This window comes from Mastigoproctus giganteus, chromosome 11 (assembly GCF_048544385.1).
Source record: "Mastigoproctus giganteus isolate SK-2022 chromosome 11, ASM4854438v1, whole genome shotgun sequence".
Lineage (NCBI taxonomy): Eukaryota > Metazoa > Arthropoda > Arachnida > Uropygi > Thelyphonidae > Mastigoproctus > Mastigoproctus giganteus.
The window spans coordinates 70,833,206-70,860,988 of record NC_143585.1 but is presented as its reverse complement, the minus strand read 5'-3'; the positions used below and the strand labels follow the sequence as shown (position 1 = coordinate 70,860,988).

The following is a 27,783-nucleotide window of genomic DNA, read 5'->3' as shown; positions in this document are numbered from 1 at the left end:
TCTTCTTTAACAGTAATTATGAAAATAATAATGAATGTCAAAATATTTAGGTGTTTTGCTTTATTAATGCTTATAAAAATCTGTGCAATGCTGAAGTGAAAACATTTGAAGAAATACAAAAAACAAACTTTTTTTAATTTCAAGTAAATTTACAATTTGTATACATTAATTGATGAATCTACCAGAGATTTTTCCGTGAGCTCTCTTCTAAATGGTACATACCTAAGTGAAAAAAAAAATACTGATATTAGATGCTTTATGTGTACAACTCAAACAGCTGTAAAGTACAAAATGAGCGGGTACTGTAGCATCACCGTTGGGTGAAAAAGGATGCGTATACCCACATCCCTTTTCAACATATTAAAATGCACCTTTTGGATAAGACAGAAACAAAATATATGACCAGGCAAGTTTTGGTAATTTTAAATCTCAATTTAAAAAAAGGTTATATTTAGTTAATAACAATGGATTGAAGAGGTGCTAAAATTATGTAATCAATTTTCATTGAAACTTTAAAAAATCGCAATTTTAATTGCATAGCTTGCTTAGAGAAAATACAAGTAAAGTATTAATTTTTGTGCTTTAGAATTTAGATTTTGAATTACTTTAATTACATACTTATATTACCTTTTCTTTCATTAAATCCATCCCATTTAAAAAATATTTTAGTGACTATTTAAATAAAGAAAGATCACTTAGGTCAATTTTTCAGTTCTGAAAGCCATCGAGATGGTTAAACTATACGGAAAGATGGCCAGAGCGAATGCTCTGATTATCTCCCTCCTTTCCTCTCTGCAAAATAAAAATCCACATTCAAGTGGCAGAATTCTGTGCCTGAATAATCAGAAACATACCAAGAAAACATTTTAACTAAAACCAAATGTGTATTCTGTGTTTGATTTGTTATGTCATTATTATTAGTAAAATCAAAAAGAATTTAACAAGAAAAATAAAGCTTATATATTGGTGTATACTTATGAAGAAAATATTCAAGGGAAAATAATGAGTAATATCTAAGAAAGTCTAAAACCTGATAGTTTTCAGTATAAAAGTTTGAAAACTATCAGCACACCCTGCTTTCTCACTACACACTCACTGGTCTAAATCACTCTGTCAACATTTTAGAAGGGCCAATGCTTGCAGTAATGAATGGCCAGAAGTTTGGTGATTTCTGGCAGCTGCCACCCCCCCAAAGTGGCCATTTGATGATTAAATAAAAAAATAAATAAATAAAAAAATGTCCATACTGATTGTGTTTATAGCTTCCTTATCAAATGCAATTAGAATTAAATTGCCATTCACTTGGGACACATTAACACACAGTGGCCTGGAAAACTATTTATTTCTAATGTATTTTTAAGGTTTATTATTTCTCCCTCTATATTTTGTGTGTATTGTCACAAACAGTAAGACTTCTATTTGTTAGAGTTTTAATAATACCAATTTTATATTGTGTAAGTAAATGGAAGCAAATTACAGTGGACACCATCTTTACGACTGGTTCACTGTATGATCAAATCACTTTACGATGGACTATCCCTATTAAAATACCATTCACCATACGATGTGTAGTAAGTGCCAGTCATTGTGATCACATTTTTGAATTGAGTTTTAATTCTATTAAACGGCGATTCTAATAAACAAAAATAGGAGGAATATTATCCACAAGCTATATAAGTAAAGATATAAAGCACAAATTTACACTTTATTACCTTACAATATTAACAAAATTAAAAGATACATGAAAATCAGAAGAAATTTTCCAGAGGTTTTAGCAAAATAAACTTACGCTTATGTGCATAGCTTAATTAATACTGTAATACAGTATATACATACTAACTATACTGAATTTCTGTTCGCTGACATTTTTTTTTTTTTTTTTGTAAAATTTAAAATAGTAAAAAACATAAGAAATCAATAACAAAGAACTCGGCACACACAAATTGCAACAAACATGATAAGCGCAAGTGAAATAAGGAGTAACAAGTTTACGTAAAAAATAGGAATGAAAAGAAGATTCTGAAAATTTTTTTATGCGAGTGAACATTTCACTGAAGAGGAAACACATTTCACCATAGTAACGTAAAAACCCACAGAATTCCACAGAGTTATCGGTATTATCACAAATACAATAAGTAGAGTTTACTACTTGCTTATAATTGATTGCACTAACTCAGAAAAGTTCAATAAACCACAAACTGTTTTTACTGTTTTATTGTAGCGATCATGTAGTGATCATGAAAAGGGCTTTAGAAAAATCACAAGGGCGTTCAACATCGTTTCTTATAGCTGAACATAAGATAACAATGAAAGCGTAATGCATTTTAATGATTTGAATTGGTTTTTTGAAATTTGATTCTATAAAGTGTCTGATTCTACTAACCAGTGATCATGTTGGCCGCACCTACTTATTTCACTTTATGAGGGGTTACGATTGCCTCCGACTGGACCACATGGTCCTTCCTCTCAGCCAATAGCACTGTTTGTAAATGTGTTGGTTGCTTTTATTGTTTTTGCATCCTTTGGTTGAAGTGATTTTTTTTGTGTTCTTATTTAATATAAATTTACATAAAACTAGTAATGTGAATATAAACATACACTCTATAAATCTTAGCCACAGTGATGGTTTTAAATTAGCCCCTATAATCACTTAGTTTCAGAGTGTTTCATAGAAATGCCAACAATGATTGGGAATAATGTATTCCATGTGCTAATTCTCAATTTCTGAAGGTACAGTAACAAGATGTCACTAGATCTCATTAGAACAGTTTCAGAACTGTTGCTTTAAATTCGATGGAAAGTAATACTTGCAGAAATGGTTTTGCAAACAAATTAATAAGCAAAACATCTACAATCATAAAAATTTGCAAAAAAAATATGGGGGTAGAAGTAATTTTAAACCTATAAATAAAATGGGAAATCAGTTAAAAGATCTGATACCTCTATTAAAAAAAAGAATTTACCACAGCACCTGAGAATGCGGAAACATATACACAGACAAGGCAGGGAGCAGATGGGAAACATATAGGACAATATCCAAAACATGTTTCTAAAGGCTATGTGAAATAAAAAAAAAATTTTTTTGGCAGAATGTAAAACTTGGCACAAATTTAGATAAAATTAAAATAATTTTAAAATATTAGATAGGGAAAAAGATTTTATGAAAACAAAAATTGAACAAGCATTTTTTTTATTGGAAAATTTACTAAAACACTCAACAGAAACAATGGCAAAGGTTTTTTGGAACTCAGAAACAGATTATTAAATAACAAAGATGATGTACAGAAGGATGTTTCTGTTTGATAATTTTTGAACTAATATATATATATATATATATATATACAGTGGTACCTTGGATTACGAGTAACTTGGTATGCGAGTGTTTTGCAAGACGAGCAAAAATTTTTAATAAATTTTAACTTGATAAACGAGCGAGGTCTTGCAATACGAGTACAGTCAGTCCTCGTATAACACGTGTTTACACTACACGAATTCGATCATACACGATTTATAAATAGGGGAACGATATCTTATATAACACGAACCGAATTCGCTTATGCACGAAGCGCCTTTGTGTTTACAAGAAATGGCAGTCGAACGCAGAATCACCCCAACCGAACGCAACCCGATAGGAATGAAGAGAAGATTTTGAAAATGTATTTATGGTTTTTTATATCAGTGAAGGGGAAACACATTTCACCATAATAACGTAAAAACCAACACAATTCCAGCTATCGGTATAATCGCAAATGCAATTAGATCGAGTTTACTACCAGTTTATAACAGATTCCACTCGCAAGAAACTAGAAATTGTTTTTATTGTTTTATGGTAGTAACCCCTAGAAATGTGCTTTAGTGAAATGTGAGGTGTTAATAGAGTTGTCTCTGCCTTTACGGTGTTGTTTATTCAGTTGCTACACGCGCAGCTTTGTTTATGTGTATCAAGCGTGCCTCCTCGTTTTGTAATTGTGCTTTATTCCCTAAAAATGAGTAAAATAATTAAAAGGTGTGAAAAGGAAGCATCCTGGCGAAGACACTGCAGATTCAGAGAGAAAAAAAAAAACAATATCGATAAACAGAGGCGGACTGGGTCAAAAATTCTTACCCGGGAAAATTTATAGTGGCCTCATACTACGGTTTATGGCCAAAATCACACCGGCCTCCGGCCCACCGGGCTACACGCGTGCAGCTTTGTTTATGTGTATCAAGCGTGCCTCGTCGTTTTGTAATAGTGCGAGCGATGAATCTGATTTCCGTGAAATCCTGAAAAGGAGGCAAAAGCAAGTGTCATTGGAAAGATTCCTTGTTAAAGTCGCACAAAAAGAAAAAATCAACAGATAGCAGTGATTCCGTTAGAGACAGTGAAAGTCGTCCTACCCAATAATTAATAAATTCGATTGCTTTATGTATATTAAATTTAAATATTAAAAATATAAAAAGGTATGTATTTTGTATTAATCATTTTACAGTATATGAATATTTTTGAGTTTTGGAACAAATCATCTGGGTTTCCATTATTTCTTATGGGGAAATTCGCTTTGATATACGAGTGCTTTGGATTACGAGCACGTTTCCGGAACGAATTATGCTCGCAAACCAAGGTACCACTGTATATATATATATATATATATATATATATACAAAAGGTACTAGGAAAGTTTAGCAATATGACGCAACAATGAATCACAGGAAGCTGCTTGTTGATGCATGTTGAGACATGTTCATACGTGCATAGTAGCCGCCGCGCCAAGTCGATGGGCTCAGTTATTCATTAGTAGTGAGAGTGTAAAGTGCTTGCAATGGCATCGTGGTCACGAAATCAGATAAGGACAGTTTTGTGGTATAATTTCGTGCGTGGTTTAACCATAGACCAGTGATTAGAAGAAATGACTCTTGCACTAGATGACGATTGTCCACATCGTACAACGATATTCAGGTGGTATAGAGAATTCCAAAGGGGAAATTTCACTCTGGAGGATTCTGAGAGGCCGGGAAGGCCACGACCATCAGTTACGGAGGAAAACGTTACTGCTGTGAGGAAAATGCTTGACGAAAACAGGCGAGTGACCTACCAACAGATAGAGGATACTTTGGGCCTAAATGCACCAGCAATTCGTTCGATTCTGCAAGATCATTTGCACGTGAAGAAACTTTGTTCTCTCTGGGTGCCGCATCAACTGACTGAAGAGCAGATGACACGACGTGTGACTTGGTGCCGGGAGATGTTAAAAAAGTTTGATAAGGGACAATCTCGGTATGTGAACAACATCGTGACAGGTGACGAGACTTGGCTGTACTATTACGATCTGCCGACCAAGGCTCAAAACAAAGTTTGGGTCTTTGATGATGACGACACACCCGTAATTGTCAGAAAATCCCGATCTGTAAAGAAGAAAATGATAGCTGTATTTTTCAAATCGAGTGGAATTGTGGAACGTGTCGTTTTGGACACGCAGAAGACAGTCACAGCTAAGTGGTATACTGAACAATGCCTGCCTAAAGTCATTGGATCTATGAAGATTTTAGTTTTATTGGCGCATCAGCAACTAAGGCTATAATGCGCCGGATCTATGAAGAACCTGCGGCCAAAGTCAAGAATGGACACCTGGTACCTCCATCACGATAATGCTGCAGCTCACCGCGCCAAAGCCTGCACCGAATATTTGACCACGACAGGACTGAAACTTCTCGAGCACCCTCCCTACAGTCCAGACCTTGCTCCCTGCGACTTTGCACTGTTCCCGCATGTGAAAATGAAGCTAAAAGGGAGGCGGTTTTCCAGTGATGAGGACCTTCTACAGGCTTGGGACGAGTGTGCTTTACTCCCTAGTGAAACTTGGGAGAACCGGTTTAAAGATTGGTTTCGGAGGATGGAGAGGTGTATTGAATGTAGAGGAAATTACTTTGAAAAAATTAAATAAACAAAGCTGTATTGCAAAACTTTCCTAGTACCCTTTGTATATATATATATATATATATAGGTTGTCTCAAAAATATTGGTACAAACATTTAGGGGAGGTAGGTAACATCTAAAGGAATGTGAATCGCATAGGAACCCATAACCGGAAACGTCACCGTAAGTCGGTAGACGACGTTGTTCATCAGTTCGCGCGAGAGAAAATTTCTGGTTTACTCATTCAAGCAGTAGTCGCTGCACGAAGAGCATGCATTGATATACGAACTGTGAGCTGGCAGACATGCACCTAGTGTATGGATTAGTAGAGGGGATTTGGACAAGCCGCTCAATGAATTTATGGAGAACGCTTCCCAGACAGACATGTACCGGACCCACCATTTGTTTGCGCGTGTGCATCAAAATTTGTGCGATTATGGGTTATTTAGAGGTAACAAGAGTAGTGCGGGCAGACCACGTTCGACGCAAACTCCCGCCATGGAAAAAAGTGTGTTGAATGCCGTCCAGAATAATCCTACTACCAGCATGCGTGCCGTTGCCTCTGCCTTAGGTGTCTTGTTGCAGTGTACAGCGTGTCTGGCACGACGATTCCTTACACCCCTTTCATCTCCAAAGGGTTCAGTTACTGCTCCCCCAAAGATCATCCTGCACGTGTGGTTTTTGCGCAGTGGTTTCTCCAAGAAAGTATTCAAGACTTGAATTTTCCAGCCTATGTTTTGTTCACGGATGAGGCTTATTCAATCAGCACAATGCTCATGTTTGGGGTAACGACAACCCACATGGTGTGCGCCCCCATGCAGCACAACATCGCTTTGCAATAAATGTGTGGGCAGGTATGGTCGGTGACTGCTTAGTTGGCCCATACCTGTTACCATCCCGCATGAACTTCACTAAATATCGGATGTTTCTTGAACAAGCTCTACCAGGATTACTTTACAATGTTCCAGCAAATGTGAGATGCAACATTTGGTTTCAACTTGACGGGGCACCTGACCATTATGGAAGGTGTGTTCGTGACCATTTGAACAGGCGTTTTGGGCATCGATGGATTGGCCGTGGTGGACCCATTGCCTGGCCCCCACACTCACCTGATTTATTGAGCCTTGATTTCTTTCTATGGGGGGCCCCCTCAAATCTATCGTGTATGAATCGCATGTGGAGACAGAAATGGATCTCATGGCGACTCGTCTGCGCTGCTGCTGTCAAAGAAACTCCAGGTGCGTTCGACCGTGTCCGCCAATCCATGCTGCGTCAGTGTCACACATGCATCGCGTCTCATGGTGGAACCTTCGAGCATCTGTTGTAACATTGTGAAATGCATCCATCTCGTACTCCATTGTTAATGTCAAATAAATGTTTGCCACTAATTACTGTCTTGTGCCATTTCTGCTTCTTGTGCCTCTGCTACTACTTTCCCGTGACATTTCCGGTTATGGGTTCCTAGGCGATTCACATTCCTTTAGATGTTACCTACCTCCCCTAAACGTTTGTACCAATATTTCTGAGACACCCTGTATATATAATTTGTATTAATATTAAATTATATTAAGTAAGCATAAATGGATGTGAAAGTTACACAAGGTGCCAGTAACTATAAGGGTGAGGAAAGTAAAAAAAGATTGAGATTCAAATAGTGGGAAAATAGACACTTCTATAATCGTATTTAGAATTCAAGTGCATGGAGATAATTTTTAATTAGCGTTGAAAAAAGGAAAGGAAAAGAAAAGCAGCTGGAATAGTATGGCTTTACAGTGATACAGTCATACAAAATTAAACATTACCGTTAAGCCTGCATACTGAATTTGCTACATCTACGCTACTGAATTTGTGCATCTCAGCTCCCTACCTTCATTTTTCCAGCCAGCTCATTTTCTCCTCGCATTTCTTGAAATACTCCAGGTATCATACACTTTCACTGTCTTATCACACTTTTGGTTTCGTTTTAGATTAGTTTCTCGGTGTGTCTTGACATATTTTTCCTTTCAATACAAGCATTTGGTATTAGCTCCTTTTTATACTAATGCTTACAAATGCCAGAGCCCTTACTACAAGGTTAGGCTTCGCAATCCCAGAAAGCTTGTTATCTAATAACTTTTTCTATGCTTTTTTTATCTTTCTGCTGTCTAATTCTAAATTTCTTCCTGTTCGTTAAACTATTAAGTGTAATATGAGGGTGAAACGAACATTCCTACTTCTATTGCTATTTTTCGTCTTTATTTAAATCTATATAATATCAGTGTGGAAACACCATAGATAACTCTTAGGAAAAAACTACGATAGTAGTGTGGGAGACATTTCCTCTGTATTTCATATTCGGCTCATCCTTCCCAACGAGTTTCCATGGTATTGCACTACTTCGAATAAGTAACGCTTCATTAATAGAGAAGATTACTGTTACTTATTCTCGGTGGACACCACCACTCAGACAGCACCATTTCAAAGCTATTGGCTTATCATCGGTGGGTGAGCAGGTACCTTGGTATTGCAGACATGATGACCCAGTTGTTTTTTTTTTTTTTTTTGATTTGGTAGTTGTTGGCGCATCGGCTTCTGTGGCCATATTGCACCTCCCAAGGTTTTTGCAGTACTTTGATCCAAGCCCGAGGCGGGAATCAAACCCGCGACCTTTGGGTTGCCAGGCAGGTACTTTTACCCACTCGGCTAGCCCGGTCGGCGACCCAGTTGTGAAGATAACCACACAATATGAGATGCCAAAAGGTTTATATAGTAATATTTAAAATAACTAAATGCAACAAGGCATAATGTTAAGAGTAAACGTTTTATATCTATATCTTTTATTATCTCCCACACTACTATCTATGGTGTATCCACACTAATATTATATAGATATAAAACTCTTACTCTTAACATATTATGCCTTGTTGCATTTAGTTATTTTAATTATTTATTTAAAATACTCTTTTTCCCTTCTCCATCCTCAATTTAATACTTCACCCTTATACCATTTGCTAGTTCCAAATTTATTTTTACAATACACTGAATTCTTATCTATACAGAATTAAATCCTACACTAAATTCCACATATTTATATTAAACATATTGATATTAAACTTTTTTATTCCAACTCGATGCTTATATTAAACATATTGATATTAAACCTTTTTACCCCAACTCGATGCTTATTTAAACATATTGATATTAAACCTTTTTATCCCAACTCAATGATTATATTAAACATATTGATATTAAACCTTTTTATCCCAACTCAATACTTATTTTTACCTAAACAAATTACACTGCATTGGGTAAACTTTACACTGCGTAGCAAAGTACTGTTCACTATACAATGTGTAGTAAGAGCCGGTCATTGTTATCACATTTATAAATTGAATTTTAATTCTGTTAAACAGCGATTCTAATTAGCGAAAATAGGAGGAATATTATCCACAGGCTATAAAAGTAAAGCTATATTAAGCACAAATTGATCCTTTATTACCTTTTTCAATTAAAAAAATTAAATGATACATGAAAATCGGAAGAATATAAGTGATAATCGTAATAATTAATATGCACTGTAATATGTAATACTAACTAGTTGACATTTGAGGGTGGGGATTAAAATTTAAAACCGTAAAAAAGATAAGCAAATAATAACAAAGAACACAGCACACACAAATTGCAAGTAAGACGATATGCACAAGTGAGAATGGAGTAACAAGTTATGAAGCTTTAAAAATAGGTATGAAGAGAAGATTCTGAAAATTAATTTTTTTATGATTGAAGATTTTGTGGTTTGTTTGTTTGGTTTTTAGGAGCATTAGCAACTAAGGCCATATTGCTATGGGATATGCGGTGGTCATTCCCTGACCTTTCCGTATCCTTCGTATTTGGTGGTGACGGGCTCGAACCCCGGTCTAATCAAGAAGCGTGTGCTATGCACTGCTTCTCCTTCCCACCTGGCTACGGAGGCGCCTAGATTTCATGGAAGTGTAAACACATTTCACCACAATAACTCACAGAATTCCAGCTATCGGTATTATCGCAAATTCATTAAGATAGAGTTTACTATCCGTTTATGATAGATTGCACTAACAGAAAAGCCCAATAAACACGTGACTGGTAATTGTTTTTATGGTTGTGACCTCCAGAAATATGACCGAACCACATGGTATGGTCAGAGACAATTGTAGGGTAATCTCCAGTGCTGCGGTCTCCTGCCCCGATTAAACGGCATGCTGTCCCAATTAAGCGAAGTAAACCATGGCTATTTTCTCAATTGGGTTTTGTTTTTTAAGATTTGCCCCAAATAAACGGCTGCCCCGATTAACCAGTGGCCCAAATAACCGGAATCCACTGTACAAATTACATATACTCTTGCATCCTTTAATGCTGCTTTGCACCTTTAGGTGCATCTGTCATACCTAATTTATTAATCTTGCTTTCACTGAAACCATTTGATCTACTGTTTACCTCTTTTCTATGTGACTCTTTAAACTTTTCTTTTAAAGAGTTACATTAAAAACCCATTTATATATATATATATATATATACATACATGTGTGTATACACACACACACACACACACACACACACACACACACACACACACACACACACACACACTGTGCTGCCACTTTATTAGGTACACCTACCTAGTAGCGTGTTGAGCCTCCTTTAGCCTTCAATACACTCTGAATTCATCTAGGCATGGATTGAACGAGATGCTGAAAACGTTGCAGGAATGGAGTACCATGCAGACATGAGTGTGTCACGCAGTTCCTTGAGATTCGACGGAGGTGTAGGCCTGCAGCAAACAGCCCTTTCCAGCTCATCCCAAAGATGTTCAATAGGATTGAAATCTGCGGACTGAGCGGGCCATTGCAGCAAAAAAGTCATTGTCATGTTCCTGGAACCATTCAATAGTGATTCGGACTTTGTGCACCTGCACATTATTCTGCTGAAAGTAACCATCTGACTGAGAATAAACTGTCAACATGAACGGATGAACTTGGTCAGCAATGATGTTTAGGTACGAGACATGAATCTATGGGTATCAATGGACCCAACGTGTGCCAAGAAAACATTCCCCACACCATAACACTGCCCCCTCCACCTTGCACAGTAGTTGTCAGACATGATGGGTCCATGGATTCATGTGGTTTTCGCCAATTCAAATTCTGAGCCTTCTATCAACATGATGCACGAGGAACTTCGACTTGTCAGACCAAACAACTGTTTTCCAATCCTCGATAGTTCAGTGCTGGTGTTGCTGTGCCTACAGGAGGTGTGCTCTCTTGTTCTTCATTGATAACAATGGTAAGCGATGTGGCCGTCGGCTGTTGTAGCCCATTCGCGACAAAGTGCGACTAGTGGTCTGTTGTGATACTTTGTTCTGTGCACCAAAGTTGTATTCTGATGTGATGTGCAACATTGTGGCCCGTCTGTTTGCTTGCACAATTATAGCCATCCTCCCCTGACCTCTCTCATCAACAAGTGATTTTCTTCCACAGGAGTGACGTTGAGAGGATCTTTTCTGTTCGCTGCATCATTCTCGAAACACCCTTGAAACTGTGGTGCACGAAAAGTTCAGAACTGCGTTTCAGAGATGCTTTGTCCAGCACATCTTGCACCTACTACCATGCCACATTCGAAGTCCATCAGATCCTTTTCCCCATTCTTGCTATGGTTTGTATGGTTAACTGATACTAGAAAGGTTGTTCTGCTGCATTTATATTCACAACTGTCGTCATGTGACTTGCAACATTGTGTGGACAAACCATTTGTGTGTATATACCTGTTGGTTAATACAGTGGAATTTCTCTATTACAAACTTCTATTTATCAAATTTCTCTATATTATGAATTTGTTCACAAAACATTGCAAAACATTGTCACGCAGTTCCTTGAGATTCGACAGAGGCGTAGGCCTGCAGTGAACAGCCCTTTCCAGCTCATCCCAAAGATGTTCAATAGGATTGAGATCTGCGGAACGAAATTACATGTAAAATTAACCATATAGTGAAGTGTTAGTCTCTCTATAACAAATTTTTAAAAAATTAGTAAAAGCATTTTTGAAGATTTTCAAGCATTCACTGCCAAACAGTTGCTCAAATATATTGCCTCCTTCCTTCCAAAACTGCACATTAGCATCTGGAATTAAATCATCATCCTTTTAGTGAACACTTGTAGCCACTGATGCCCGTAGGAGGGTCTTTGTTTCATTTTTGTTACAGTTATTAAACCAAATGGGTTTTCTTAAAAGTGGTCGTAAACTTTACAATAAATAGGGTAGATTTGTAAATTGATGTTGGCTCAGGGGAAAACGAAATTTGCTGCGGTACACCTTTAGCATGCTGCGGCGGCAGTACACAGAATGCTACCATAGTCTGTTTTTAGTAACGCCTACTGAGTGACATTCGCTTCTCACATCAACTGTACCATGTGATCTTCCTGTCAATCATTATACGATATGTCCGTTCTCATCTAGCTGGACGCCCAGTAGATGGTTTCATGAATTTTTTTTTAAAATTTTGTTCGTCATCAATCACAGGCTATATGCTCTTGTATTTTTTTTTTCTGAAAAGTAACATACAGCATACATCAATCATAAATTTTCTTTTGTGTACAGTATATATGAATGAAAGCAGAATAAAAGAAATTCACAAAGTCGTATATTTCTTCAAGTAATTGATAGGAAAGGTCACGTGATACTGTTGAATTGGCAAGCGAATGTTATTGAGTATGTGGTACTAACAATTCACTATATAGCCAGCACAGCGAAGTTTGCGGTGTATGTATCGGCAAGAGCTGCAGTAGAGTAATTTTTACAATTGCGGAAACAATATCGAAGAGAAAGTGTTTAAGTATTAATGATAAAGCAAAGATTGTTATGATATTGACCAGAGTTTTAAGAAAAAAGATGTTGCGGAGAAATATGGCATACCTGCAAGCAGTTTATCTACAATTTTAAAAAAATCGAGAATCAATTTTAAATGCAATTGGAGGAGCAGACAAGAAGCGAATTAAGTTGTGCATATACGAAGATGTTGAAAAAGCTGTTCTAAAATGGGTGCAAATGATACGTGAAAAGAATATACCAATATTGGGCCTAATAATTAAGCAACAAGCTCTGAAATTTGCACAGTCCCTTGAACATACAGAATTTAATGTGAGCACTGAGTGGCTAGATAAATTTAAGAAGCGCCACAGAATTGTGGAGAAAGTGTTAATGTAAGCGAAGAAGATTGCAACAGTTGGAGGAACAATACCTTAAAGAAGGTTTTGGAAGAATATGAGTGTAAGGATGTTTTTAATGCTGATGAAATGGGTTTATTCTTTAAATGTTTACCAATTAGAACACTTGCTTTTAAGGATGAAAAATGTTTTGGTGAAAAACAAAGCAAAGAAAGAATCACTGTGCTAGTTGGAGCAAATATGACAGGAAGTGAAAAATTAAGACTTTTAGTCACTGGAATATCAACAAACCCAAGATGTTTTAGAGGCACAAAAAAAGCATGGATGACAAGTGATATTTTTGAAGAATGGATATTAAAACTAGACAAGCGTATAACAAAAGAAAAAAGGAAAATCGTGTTGGTAACTGACAACTGTCCGGCACATCCTGCCAGTATTTCTGCCAAACTTAAAAGTGTGAAGTTGTTGATTTTACCACCTAACGTTACATCAAAACTCCAGCCAATGGACCAAGGCATTATCAAAAATTTTAAATTTCATTATCAAAAGAGAATAATAATGAAGATTGTCAATGCATTAGCAGAAAATAAAAACTTGGAGGTTACAATTAACCTTAGAGATTGCATCTCTGAAACTGGCAAAAGTTTGGACAAACAATGTCACTGAATACACCATTCAAAATTGTTTTTCAAAAGTGGGATTTGCATTGAATACAGAATTCTAACAACTGGACGAACAAGATGAACTGTCCCTTTCACAACTGAAAAACTTTTGGGCATTATTAGAATCGTCCAGAAACATCGAAAATGAAATAACACTGGATAGTTATGTTTATGTAGATCAAGATCTGACTACAGCAGAACATCCAAATGAAGATGAAATACTGCTGAACACTGTTAGACGCGACCATGATCACGAAGAAATTAATGATGACACTGAAGATGCATCAGAACAACCCGTAGAAAAGCTAACTCGCAAAGAAATGATTAACACTTTTAAAACAGTTCGTATGGGTGTACAGTTTTGTGAAAATGTTCCTGATAATGTTTTTAATGCTCTGTCTGAACAAATGTGAGGTTTTCTTTGAGAATCAGACATTTTTTTTAAATTGTACTGTGCAAACGAAAATTACAGATTTTTTTTTTTTTTTTTTAATTTGTGATACTTACCAGCGAAAATTGTGTAAATGTAATTTAAATAAGTATGTTTTTGAAATAAAATACATTAAAAATAAATGCAGATTTGTTTTCATTTTCTAATTAGATAACAATTTCTAATAAAAAAGATATTCTCGGTATAACGAATTTTTTCACTGGATTTATCGAATTCGTTATAGGGAAGTTCGACTGTATTTATGTTTTCTGAGTTTTAATCCAGTTTGCAAGTGATCAAGGCTCTAAGATGCTGCAATAAACTGCTAAATAATAGATGGTTTTATCATGGTGACACTGACTGAACTGATACGGCCCAACATACACAGCTTTTTCTATTACTTCATCTTCAATGACATAAAAAAGCACTAGAAACTTGTGCTATTTCAGCACTTATAAGAACATTTTCAATTGGAACTTCAGCACCATTTTGACACACTGAACAAAAGAACAGAATCCTGTTGTTTTTTTTTTGTACTCCATAAGCTTGGTAACAAAAATCCCTTTCAGAACTATCTGTCTAATTCAGTCTACTTCCAAAGTGGAAGTGAAAGATTTTACAACTATTGATCTAACAAATTTACAGATCACTATCTTCAATATATGTAGGAATAATGATCCCAGTAAATTTTATGAAGCATATTTGATAAAAGAGCTAGGTTCAAATTTTAAAACACTGCCAAAACATTTAAAAGAGCAAATTACTTTATTCAAGGCAAAAGAGAAGAATGAGCAGGCTAACAGCACATATGAGGATAATCTGCCTAGAGTTATCAGCTTGCCTGGACTGTTTGGAATTGCTTGCACCAAAGTTTGTAACATAGAAGTTTTTCTCATTGAGGAGTTCATTAATTTCTCTTATTTCCAAGACTTCTTTTGGATCACAAATTGGTTTGTACATGAATTAATGCTACTCACTAGTGACAGCTTGTCATACTTTTCAATTTAACTTTGAGAGAATGCAGCTCCTCCTTTAAGCAGATGAATGGAGATTGAACACTTTGTGGTAATACTCAGGATGTCTTTGTCAGCCTAAGTATTACCACAAGGTGGTAATACTTAGGCTGACCGAAGTTATTATAGTGGCATCCTGCAGTCTGAGGTTTTAGTCTTAAATTTTTATAAAGCATTAAAGTGATGTCAACATGAATTTTGGTATTCCTTCTGCAAAGGTTTTGGCTTTTAAACTGTATCAATGATCATGTCAGAAGTGGACATACGTGACATATTAAAAAATCATCTAACAAGTATGCACGGTTTACTGTTAAATGTTATGAACCATGTACTCAGCTGCATGAAATTTGGTAATTATACACTATCTACCAAGATACCTGTAGTTACGACCAAGAAGTCTTTATTCAAAGAAATTAATAGATGTTGTATTGACTACTTCAGTGTACCATGGAAACTTTATACTCATTTCTGGTAGAAAGTCTGTAGTATTGCTCCACATCTCCTATAAAGCATTTGTGAGCTCTGGTAATGAGGAGAGCTGTGTAGGCCTTACCCTCATTCTGTTCCAGTTCATCCCAAAGGCATCAGCCCATACTAGCAACTGCAATGTTATTCTCTTCAAACCCAATACATTCACAATCCTTGCTTTGTGATGTGGAGAGCTGTTCTGTTGGTAAGTGTAAGGGCTACTTTCACAAAATTTCCAAAATCGCAGGGCACATAATTATCAAAGTAGGAAGCAGTATTAGTAACTTCCCAACTTTCAAATTTTGGTGAATTTGGTGATACAAAGATTGGCATGGTGGTAAGTGACAGATTAATGTATCAATTGTGTGGTACCACACTCAGGGTAGTGGAGAATGAAAAATACCTGGGGATAATTGTTTAGTCGTGAAGTTCTCAGATCAGTACAGAAAAGCTGCCAGGGCAACTTGTACGATTTGTCAATGATATACAGGTGACCCCGGTTAATGCTGATAATTCGTTCCAGAAAAACAGAGCGCCGCATTCTCATAAGGTAACATATGTATTTGTGAGTTGCGGTCGGTGCCATAGGATATTTCCTAATCAATAATAAACAGTAGTGAAAAGATGCACAAATGTCGGACAAAATATATAATATTCAAATATTTGTACATATAAAATATTCTGCATTACATACATTTTTTTTTTTTTTTTTTTTTACATATACTGTATAATTATGTGGTAACTACTTACGTATCAAAATTAAACTTAAAATTCCAATTAAAATCATGAATTTAATTGATCTAAATTGATTTGATCGATGAATTTAATCATGAAAAATGTGCCCATTTTGGGTTGCACTTTGGCCCTCTTCCTGTTAAACTAAATGGGGTTTTAATTTTAAATCCCCTGCAGCATTACCACCCAACAATAAAGTCAACCAATCCTTCACCGCTTTGAAACCTGGCATGTTGTTTTCTTCTTTTAAGGCTTTCGTTTCCAAAAAAGTCCTGCTTAATCTATGTTAAAAACTTCTTGAGAAGTATAACACATAATACCCCCTATTCAATAATTTTAACAAGTTCGTTTTTGAAAGTTTTGGCTCCTTGATCAGCACTTGCGGCGCAGCTTCTCCCTGGATTTTAAATCTATTCAACCAGCCCTTACTAGTTTTAAATGGTTCCACATTTTTTTTTAGGTGAGTTTTCTTCAGATCATCATATAGGCTAATCTCTCTCATTTTTATAATATTTAATTAACTGAATTTTGCATTGGATATTATCTTCAATAAAATTAGTTAGGCTCTCCATTGCAATCCTAATAGCCTGCCTAGTCCTAGTTGCTTCCAGTGGAACAGCTGTCTTTCCCACTGCTAAAATTAATTCTTTATTTTTATAATTGTTCTTACAGTTAAACCTGCCAGTTCTAAATTATGGCACACATCCGCTTGTCGTTGACCGGAATCGATTCGCTTCAAAACGTCTAATTTAATTTTCAAATTCAGTCTTTTTCTTACATTTATAGTCTACGTACTGCATCCAGACATTGTTGCCTTTTCATTCTTATTCGCCATTATTAACTCTTCAAAAATGTAACTGCGTTATTTGCATTAATTATGATACAATGTTCGAGTAAACTGTTGGTTACACACAATGTCTAATACTGTACTAGACTTCGGATAAATGAATATAACGCAAATATTACGAGCAATATACTTGATCATTTTTTTAAAATGATCTTGGAACTATGTAACAAGTCATTGTACTGCAATAAATTAGTGTGCAAGAAAATTTCTCAACTCGGCATGGGAAACGTTTTAATGCTGTTTTGCTATTCATTTTCAAGCTATTGACTCCATCAAATGAAACGATTTCGTTAAATATGCCAAAAATGCAATGTGTAAAAGAGCGTTATACTGATTTGTGACAGCGTTATAGTCAGATGTGGGATATAATATAAGAACAGCATTATAGAGAATCAGCGCAAAGCGAACCGCGTTATAACGAGGGCCTGCTATACTGGAATTTTGACAGCAGGGATGAGGAAGCATTTATCTCACTGTATAAGGCAATGGTTAGGACATATCTTGAGGACTGCATTCAAGTCTGGAATGCCTCATTTTAGGAAGGATGTGGATCTACTGGAATGGGTGCAGAGGAGAACAAGAGTACTCTTACAAAGAAAGGCTTCAGTTCTGCAAATTGCAGCATCTGGAAACTAGGCACCTACAAGATCCGACTGAGTAAGCTAAATGCCGACAGCATCCTTCCTCTTGCTCAGACAAGACACATGGGGGGGGTTATAAACAAACTGAGGAATGATGGTTTTGGAATAGATACACAGAAATTTGCTTTCAGCCAGCAGGTACTGATTGTTTGAACAAACTTTCAACTGGTGTTGTGGAAGTGGGCAGTTTGAATAAATGTAAGGAGGAATTAGATAAATTATTAGAGGATGGTAAGACGAGGTAGTGTAGCGTGGTTTTTTTTTTTTTTTTTTTTTTTTTTGCTGATACTGTATAAGTTTGCTTCCTTGCATCATTTTCCACTACTAATAGCATTAGCATTAGTAGAGGCATATGATGCAAGAAAGCAAGCTTATTCAGCATCAGCCAAAAAAAAAAAAAACAACCACTACTCCCATTTCACCCCTCCATTCATTCGAAATACCTGTCCAGCTGAGCCTTAAATTTGTTTAAGCTATCAACTTCAACAACAAGCGATGGGAGTCTATTCCACAAACCAACTGCCCGCTGGCTAAAGGCAAATTTCCGCACATCTATCCGACATCCGTCCTTCCTCAATTTGAATTTATGCCCTCTCAGGTGATTATTCTGAGCAAGAGGAAGAATCCCATCGGCATTGAGCATGCTCAAGCCATTCAAAGCCTTATACACCTCTATCAGATCACCTCGCCGATGCCTAGTCTCCAGGCTCTGTAATTTGCAAAACTTAAGCCTTTCTTCGTAAGAGCAACCCTTTGTTCCATTCACTAATCTTGTTGCCCTTCTCTGTACTCGTTCCAGCAGCTCTACATCCTTCTTGAAATGAGGCCTCCAGACCTGTATACAGTACTCAAGGTGTGGCCTGACCAATGCCTTATACAAGGGAATAATCACATCCCTGTCCCTGCTAGAAAAATTCCTGTATATCATTGACAAGACACCATGAGCTACTCTTGCAGCTCGTCTGCACTGCTCAAAGCTCAATACTAATACAAAGTTGGACATCACACTCAGGATTATTCCAAAACATGTTCATGCATGACAGAACAATTTGTATAAGCTGTAACCTTCCTCCCTTCTCAAAGAAAACTACTGGAATAAGTTACTACCTAATTTTAAATATACAATTGAGAGACTGGGAGAGATACTACATAAGGCCTCATTTTAAGAAGGATGTAGAGCTGTTGGAACAAGTACAGAGAAGGGCAACAAGATTAGTGAACAGAACAAAGGGTTGCTCTTACGAAGAAAGGCTTAAGTTTTGCAAATTACAGTGTCTGGAGACTAGGCACTTGTGAGGTGATCTGTTTGAGGTGTATAAAGCCTTGAATGGTTTGAGCATGCTCAATGCTGATGGGATTTTTTCTCTTGCTCAGAATAATCACCTGAGAGGGCATAAATTCAAATCGAGGAAAGACGGTTGTAGGATAGATGTGCGGAAGTTTGCCTTTATCCGGCAGGTGGTTGATTGCTGGAACAAACTTCCATCTGTTGTAGAAGTTGATAGCTTAAATATATTCAAGGCAGAACTTGATAAACATTTGGAGCAAGGGTATGGGGGTAAAATAAGGGGGGGTTGGCTGATGCTATATAAGCTTGCTTTCTTGCATCATGTGCCCTTGCTAATGAGCTTTGCTTCCTTGCATTCTGTCATTTTAAACATTATATTACAGCATTTCATGATAACATGCTGGTAAAGTGAAAGCTACTTTCACTGACAGCATACAATATCCTGAATAAGGTCAAGTATTGGATCAATTAAATCATATTGGTAAAAGTAACCAGCATACTATGCAAGAAGAAGAATCAACAATAATCTAAATTTAACAGCAGTGGGGAGAGGGGAAGAACAAGTAATAAAGCTTCATTCTATAAAAATAACAAATAATAGTATGTGTCTGTAGTTTGAAAGCTAAAACATTTTATAACCAATAAAAAAAAGTCTATAGACACACCTAAAAAATGATGCTTTTAAATATATCTAATTAGAATATCTTTGTGATGAAATTATCATTTAAAAATGGAATGCCAAACACAATCTGCATGGATTGCAGCCAAATGCTATCAACTTTTATAAGTTCATACTGCCAATACCCATCCACACATGAAACCCCCCTCCAACAACCTCCTCATTCCAATTTCTCACTGACTGATGACTTACAAAAAAGGCCTGCTGCACAGTCATTTTCAGTTATATATTTTTAGTTTTGTTTACATTTTTATTTTGGGTTACTTTGTGTGTTTCAGGAAGTTCATAAACTGGCAGGCTAATTAGCGTACCAACTGAAGAACAAACAGAAATGGGCACATGGGTTCATGAAAGGGTAAACATGTTAAACCATGTTTATATTAAATAATTCAATAGATTTTCGTGAGTTGTGTTCACTTTTATTTTTATCATCATTGAATAGATCTAATCACTGCAGAGGTTACAATTATAGTAAAAATCAGTCCTCCTGGCAAATCAGACTTCCACTAATTATTTTCTTCCAGGCTATCCTATTTCCAATTAGATCTTCAGCCCTGGGTAGAAAGCCTTCTTTCCCATAATGCTTGCTTGACACCATAAATCCATATTCCTCTTAGTCTGCCTTGAAACTTAATGGCATACATTTTTATTTTGAATGTTAAATACTTTGAATGTCTATTTAGCTGATTTCCCTTCTTCCATCCTTGCTATATGTTGTTGCAGTAGTTTTAGGAGCATCAGTGACTAAGTCCATAACGCTCCATGTATACGTTGTAAATTGTGTATCCTGTGGCCGATTTTCTGTTTGCTGGACGAAAAATTGAGTTTCCAGGAGAAAAAAAAAAACAATGATACCCTTTCCTGAGACCATGTTGTGAAAAAGGCCCATAACAATTCCTCCCATCGCTGATGGGGCTTGAACTTGGGTCTTTTCCACCGTGTGGGGAGAATGGCGATTCTACCAACTGTGCTACCCACAAGGGCTATCCTTGCTACATGCCCGCAGGCCTACCATCTTAAGTTTGGCTTGATAACCTTGGATCGATTATTATTAACCAAGATTTTTTTCTTATTTTCCAGTTTTCAAATAATGTATTTCTTCCATCTGTTAGTTCTATTTATTTTTCTCAAAACCCAAATTTTTAAAAGATTATAATTTTTGATGAATTTCTATTTCTTATCCAGCTATGAGTTCCATAAGGTTTATTTTTTATTTATTTTTTTTTTTGATTTGGTAGTTGTTGGCGCATCGGCTACTGTGGCCATATTGCACCTCCCAAGGTTTTTGCAGTACTTTGATCCAAGCCCGAGGCGGGAATCGAACCCGCGACCTTTGGGTTGCCGGGCAGGTACTTTACCCACTCGGCTAGCCCGGTCGGCATTCCATAAGGAAAAATAAGCTTAAAACTATGTTAGAAATAGTAATTTATCTGTTGGCTAATTTCTTTTGCTCAGTATAAATTTGTTGAATTTGTTCAATAAAATTTTCAGTTCTTTATTTTATATTGCTATTTTCAACAACTAATGAGATGATCTGTGCTTCTGATGCATCACTATTTCACTGTATCTCTCTTTCTGTTCAAAAAAAAAAAAAACTTTGCACTACAAGATCAACTAAACTGTTCAACCACTAGCTGCTTAAATGTCAGTCTCCAGATGACCTAATCCCTTATAATTTCTTGTATACAAAAAAGCCATCTATACGTAGTGTAGAGTCCTACATTGCGGGGGATACCTGCAATGCAGTTTGAGTCTAGGGCCAGGTACTTCAGTAATTTTGCAGTTTGCAGGCAACTCCATTTTTAAAATATAAATAATTTAATATGATAATACTAAAAAAATAACTCATAAAGTAACTGTTTTTATTAGTTTTTTTTCCCCTAAGTAACATTATTTGCTAAATTATCAGGATAAATAACATAGTGTACCATATTTTTATTGTGTAATTTGAATTACACAACACTATTCCACTACTGATATCTTTATGCATGCACAATCATTTAGTATTAGTAGTGGCAAATGATGCATTTGTTTCAACAATCATCCACCTGCGGGCTGCAGGCAAACTTCCGCACATTTACTTGCAACCATCCTTACTCAATTTAAATTTATGCCCCCTCGTATGTGTAATGTGAGCAAGGGGAAGAATGCCATCAACACTGAGCTCACTCAATTTATTCAATTGGATCTCTTTGCAGATGACTAGTCTCTAGATGATGCAATTTCCAGAACAGAAGCCTCTTTTTGGTAAGAGCACCCTTTTGTTCCCTTAACCAATTGCTTTCCCTTTTCTGCACCCATTCCAGCAGATCTATATCCTTTGTAACGCCAGGTGTGTATACAGGTCTGGAGGCCTCACATATATCTTTTTTTTGTTATATACTGTATGCAGTCCCACACAGTTGATATGTTAATCCAGGATTACTGATACCCATATACAGTACCTTGCATCTGTCGATATTAAATTTCAACTGCCATTTCTCAGACCATCAGCCTAATTTTACTATATCTTGTTGCAGTCATTACTGTCATTAACAACTCTGCCAACCACCCTGTATCGTTTGCAAATTTAGACATTAAGCCTAATATACCTTCATAAACATCATTAATAAACATTGAAAACAACAATGGACAACATTGAACCTGGGGGACTCCATTAATAACATTAGTCCACAAAGAGCAGTACCCATTGATAACCTCTCTGTCTTTTCCCACTCAACCAACCCTTTATCCATAGCAGTAACTCACCATTAATGCTACATTGCTCCAAGGTAGTGATGTAGTCGTAAAGTTAGCGGAAGGTATAACTCTGTGAATGCCACCTATGCAGAGAGTGTACCATGCTTATTAATCGGGTTCCAGAAAGTATGCGGTGGTGTAAGGGCGCGCGCGCGCACACACACACACAATATTAAAAATAATAAAACTATAAGTATTGTCTAAGGCTCAAATTGTAATAAATTTATTTGTTAATTTCTAGTAAATACTTTAATAATATGTTTTTTCAAATCTTTCAAAAACCACAAGGTAAACGTTATTCACCTAAAAAAATTCAGAGGGTATATGGCATATACCCTCCACTACAACCCTGCTCCAAGGTATTCCTTGAGCAGCATGACACATAGGTAAACTGAAGATAAAACACTCAAAATCTATGTTGGTGTTATTATATTTGATCCCATTATATACACAATTTCAATTTGGAAATAAACATAATATCATTATAGGTTTTGAGAGCTTTATTATCTTCAAATAATACATTGCTCTAGTTTGTACAGCATTTTTTATGTGAAATTAGAAACCATCCTGACATCTAAGTGTATGATATCAAAATTATTTTTGCATCCAGTTCATTTGTTACTGCATCATAGTATCCAATCAGGTCGGACAAGAAATCCCCTTAACAAATCAATGCTGTAATTTACAGTATTTCCCCATGTATAAGATGCACCTTTTTTCGAAAAATTTGGGGTCTAAAAACTGGGTGCGTCTTATACAGTGGTTGTAAATTTTTTTTACTTGCATTTCCCGCTTTTTCACACTTGTTGTCTTTACACTCATTGTTTCGCACTTGTTACCGGTATATTAGGTATGTTTTGCCACGTTCTGCCCACAAATGGCTCAGAAAAGATTTTTGTACAGTGCTGAATTCAAGTTAAAAGTGATCCAGTTTGCAAAAGTGAATGGAAATCGTGCTGTTGAACGTAAGTTTGGTCCTCCTCCAACTGAGAAAACAATCTGAGACTGGCTACGGGAACAATAAACCCTACTGAAAATTCCACGGCAGAAGGCCATGAGAGGCAAGTCAGCAAAATGGCCTGATTTAGAGAGGGAATTGAAGATATGGATTGAAGAGCAAAGGGCAATTGGAATTCCTGTGTCCACAAAGATGGTTCAGCATGAGGCAAGAAGAATTTCTGAAAAAAGAAGTTACTGATTTCAAAGGAGGACACAATTGGTGCTTCAGGTTCATGAAACGGAATGGACTAGGCATGCGTACATGCACCAGACTTGCCCAAAAGATGCCTGAAAGCTATGAGCAGAAGGTCCTTGAATTTCATCGTTATGTCATTCAATGTCGGAAGACATCAGTTTGAGTTGGGACAGATTGCAAATACGGACAAAGTCCCCCTTCAATTTGATGTCCCAAGTAACAGAACTGTTGATAAGAAGGGGGTGAAAACTGTAACTGTGAAGACAAGTGGACATGAAAAGAGCCATTATACAGTTGTTCTAGCTTGTTGTGCTAACGGAACCAAGCTGCCTCCTATGCTGATTTTCAAATGCAAAACAATGCCAAAAGAAGACATTCCTCGAGGAGTGATTGTCCTCGTTCATGACAAGGGTTGGATGGATCAGGATGAGATGAAGATCTGGTTTGAGAAAGTTTGGAGCAGGAGACCAGGTGGGCTCTTATGCAAACCTGCCCTATTGGTGCTTGATCAGTTCAGGGCACACATAACAAAAAACACAAAGAAGATTGCTGCAGAGCAAAAAACAAAACTTGCCATCATACCTGCAGGCTTGACATTCCAGCTCCAACCGCTTGATGTCAGCATTAACAAATCCTTCAAAGCTGCCATGAGAGACGAATGGAACCAATGGATGAAATCTTTTGGGGACAATTTGACACCAGCAGGAAGAGTGAAGAAACCAACTATAGAAGTTTGTACCTGGGTGAAAAGATCCTGGGATAATATCAAGATTGAGATCGCTGTCAAGTCATTTAAGAAGTGTGGCATTTCAAATGCCATAGATGGAACTGAGGACGAGGCAATATATGAAGACAGTGATTCGTTATCAGACACAGATGAGGACAAGCTAATGGATGGGAGTTTTGACAGTGATGAGGAGTTGTATGAATTTTATATTGAATAAAACTTGAGTTCAATAACTTTATGTAATACATTTTTTTTTCAAATTTCGGGCCCCAAAATTAAGGTGCGTGCGTCTTATGCATGGGGAAATACGGTAAGTTATAATTAGTTTTCTAGATTTAAAACTATTTTTTAAACCTATTCTGTTATATCCAGACCCTTTCAAAATAATATATATGAATATGGATATAAAGATTCTATTTGAATTATGGTACATGTGCAATGTAGGCCACAATGTGGCAAGTCCAAGGATAGAAAGATGTGAATTATAAGTTATAAAATAATATACAATTAAGCAAAATAAGTATACTTGTAGTTTGAAATTTGTGGGGGGGACATACAATGGCTCCCCCTCCCAATTGTGAACAATGATTAATGTTATACGTTATCATCGAGGAATGTATTTTGTCAAATATATTTCTCCCCTCTGTTGGGGAATAGAAAGGATCTAATTTTTACCAACCCTACCAAGAGTGTGACAAAAGGAGCTTCCAATATCTGGATTTCTAATTGACGAAAGAAGAATACAGCTGAAAGTGGAAACTGATGATGTCCTATTTCCACAGGGAACTTACCAAAAAAATAAAAAATAATTATACCATGAATATGTTTCATTCCATTTTTTAAATTTAATTGCTTTTTATTTTTTATATATTAATATAGAAATAACAATATTATATAGAAAAAAATATTAATATTACTGATTAATTTATTTTAATTTAAAACTAACTACTGCATCATTATTACTGACATGCAGAAAATTGAAGACATTTAATTGTCTTTTCCCCAGACCAAGATGCAAAGTACAAACAAGGGGGGTTGGGTTCGTTTACAATTACTGTGGATAAAGGTCTAAAAAAGTAAATGTGTGCAGGACTCGAACATACAGAAACCATTCATCAAACTTTTGGCAGTACAGTCCTGTTTTTGTACAATAAATTGTGTTTTCATGCTTAACAATTTCACATATCAAAGCAGAATGAATGTGAATTTCACTATGTTCATCTTATTTCCCTTTGGCACTACTGTTTTTGGCAAATGTGTTTCCTTCTTAATAAGTGTTTATGTGTGGTTCTGCTATTTAGTCACATTGCTGTATGGTATGGTTTTCATAGTGTACAGTGATGTTTATTCTTCTGTTTCAGAAATTAGACATTATTAACATATTTAAATAATGCAGATTTCAGAATGGAATAACAAACTCACATTGACTGATATGAGATAGGTGGGGTGCATTTTTAAAACAACTCACCAGGTTTTAAAAAAAATCAAGTATCTCATGAAAATTTAAAAAGAACAGTGGAGTACTTATATTTATTAGGAACTAAAACAGCTACTGAATGCATTTTTTTCTATGGTGAATAAAATTTGGACTGATGAAACAATGCAATTAAAACAAAAATAGTAAAATGCTATATATTTTCTACTTTTTTTTTCATGTGTTCTGATTTTATATTTACAAACACATAAACCTATTTATTCCTAACTTTCTCTGGCATTAACAAATTCACTGCCACTTACATACACTGGGGTGGTTTTTCATCTATCTGAATGACAAAAACCACTTGATTTAAAAACTGACTTTGTCATGATGGAAAGATCCACCCCAGTCTAAACAACAATTCTACAATTCTTCAATTAAATTCAAATTGAGAAAGGATGGTGATAGGATAGATTATGTGGAGGTTTGCAATTAGCCAATGGTGACTGATTGTTGAAACAAACTTCCATCTGTTGTTGTGGGAGTGGGTAGGTTGAATAAATTCAAGCAACTAGACAAATTATTGGAGGGGATGGTCAGGTGATGTGGGAGGTTTTTTTTTTGCTGATGCTTTATAAGCTTGATTTCATTTATCATATGCCAGTACTAATATCACCCACCCCCAGACTTTTTTTTTTTGCACCTGGTGTGAGAGAACAGCAATAGTATGTAACAGTGAAAGTGTTAAAGGCATCCACATTTTAAGCATTCAAGTTTATTCTGCTACAGAAAAGTTTACACTTGAGATAAAGACCTAAATATTTTCCTAAAGTGCCATTTAAATGGAACAAATTTGATTTAAACACTAATTTACATTGATTCCAGTTGCACAATAGGAGAGGGGCATACAAGTTTCTTGTATATGCCTTTTCAAAAGATTTTTCCATGAAAATTGTTTAAAAACTTGGTCTCTATAATGTTGTTGGGAAATACGACTGCCTTTTACCATCCATTTAGGGTTCAGCTCCAAACCAACTTCTATTCATTAAAACAACTTACTCATACTGGTTGACTGATTAAGAAAAAAATAATGAATGCTATAAGTTTATTGTATATAAAACTAAATTATATTAATTTGGGTATTTAATGATATATATGTACTAATATAAAAATGTCTGTTTATTATAAAGAAATTATTAGAAATAAACTTACTATTTAACAAAACTTATGGTGGGGGTGGAGGCGCTAGCAGATCTACTCCTGTCAACTCTCTGGCAAAGTAAATTCCAACTGCAAACATAGCCCAACTTTTTATAACTTGCCTAAAATAGAAACATACAAATAATTTATTGTTCACAGAGTTCTATTTTTTCCTCTTTGTGAAAAAAAAAAACTATTTTATTAGTTTACTAATAGTGAATCAGAAAAAATCATTAGTATCAATAGTTCAAAAACATTACGGACCAAATGTAATCAAGAGATTAGGCGTTTTGGAACTGAGGCTATAATTACACTAAACCTTGCTACTTTTCTAAATTACATGATCAAAAAACTAGTATCGAACTTACCACTTAAATGGATCATAATAAAAATCTTTTATAAAATCAGACATTCCAGGCCCGTCTTTCGTCATATCTTTGTTCCTAATAGTATTTTCCTCTCTGAAAAATAATACTAAGAAAATACACGTGAGGACTAAATGACAATATTAACACCAGATGACGCGGTTATCAAAAGCCAAAAATAATTTTATACCCAGATGCTTATTTAGTACTCTGTGATGCTTAGAATCACAGAACAGCCAGAGCATGAAAACAGGCGTTTACGAGTCACTTATGTTTCCAGAATTATGGCCGAAAGTACAAGTACGTCCA

At 36.0% G+C, this 27,783-nt stretch overlaps 1 long non-coding RNA gene across 1 annotated transcript; it reads right to left on the bottom strand.

Moving 5' to 3' along the window:
- Positions 1-114: 114 nt before the first annotated feature.
- Positions 115-27,616, bottom strand: LOC150078112 (uncharacterized). Its single transcript, XR_016547636.1, has 3 exons — positions 27,478-27,616; positions 27,122-27,231; positions 115-222 (listed from the first exon to the last, which is right to left on the bottom strand). It is a non-coding gene; the product is annotated as an uncharacterized LOC150078112 (long non-coding RNA).
- Positions 27,617-27,783: the final 167 nt, after the last annotated feature.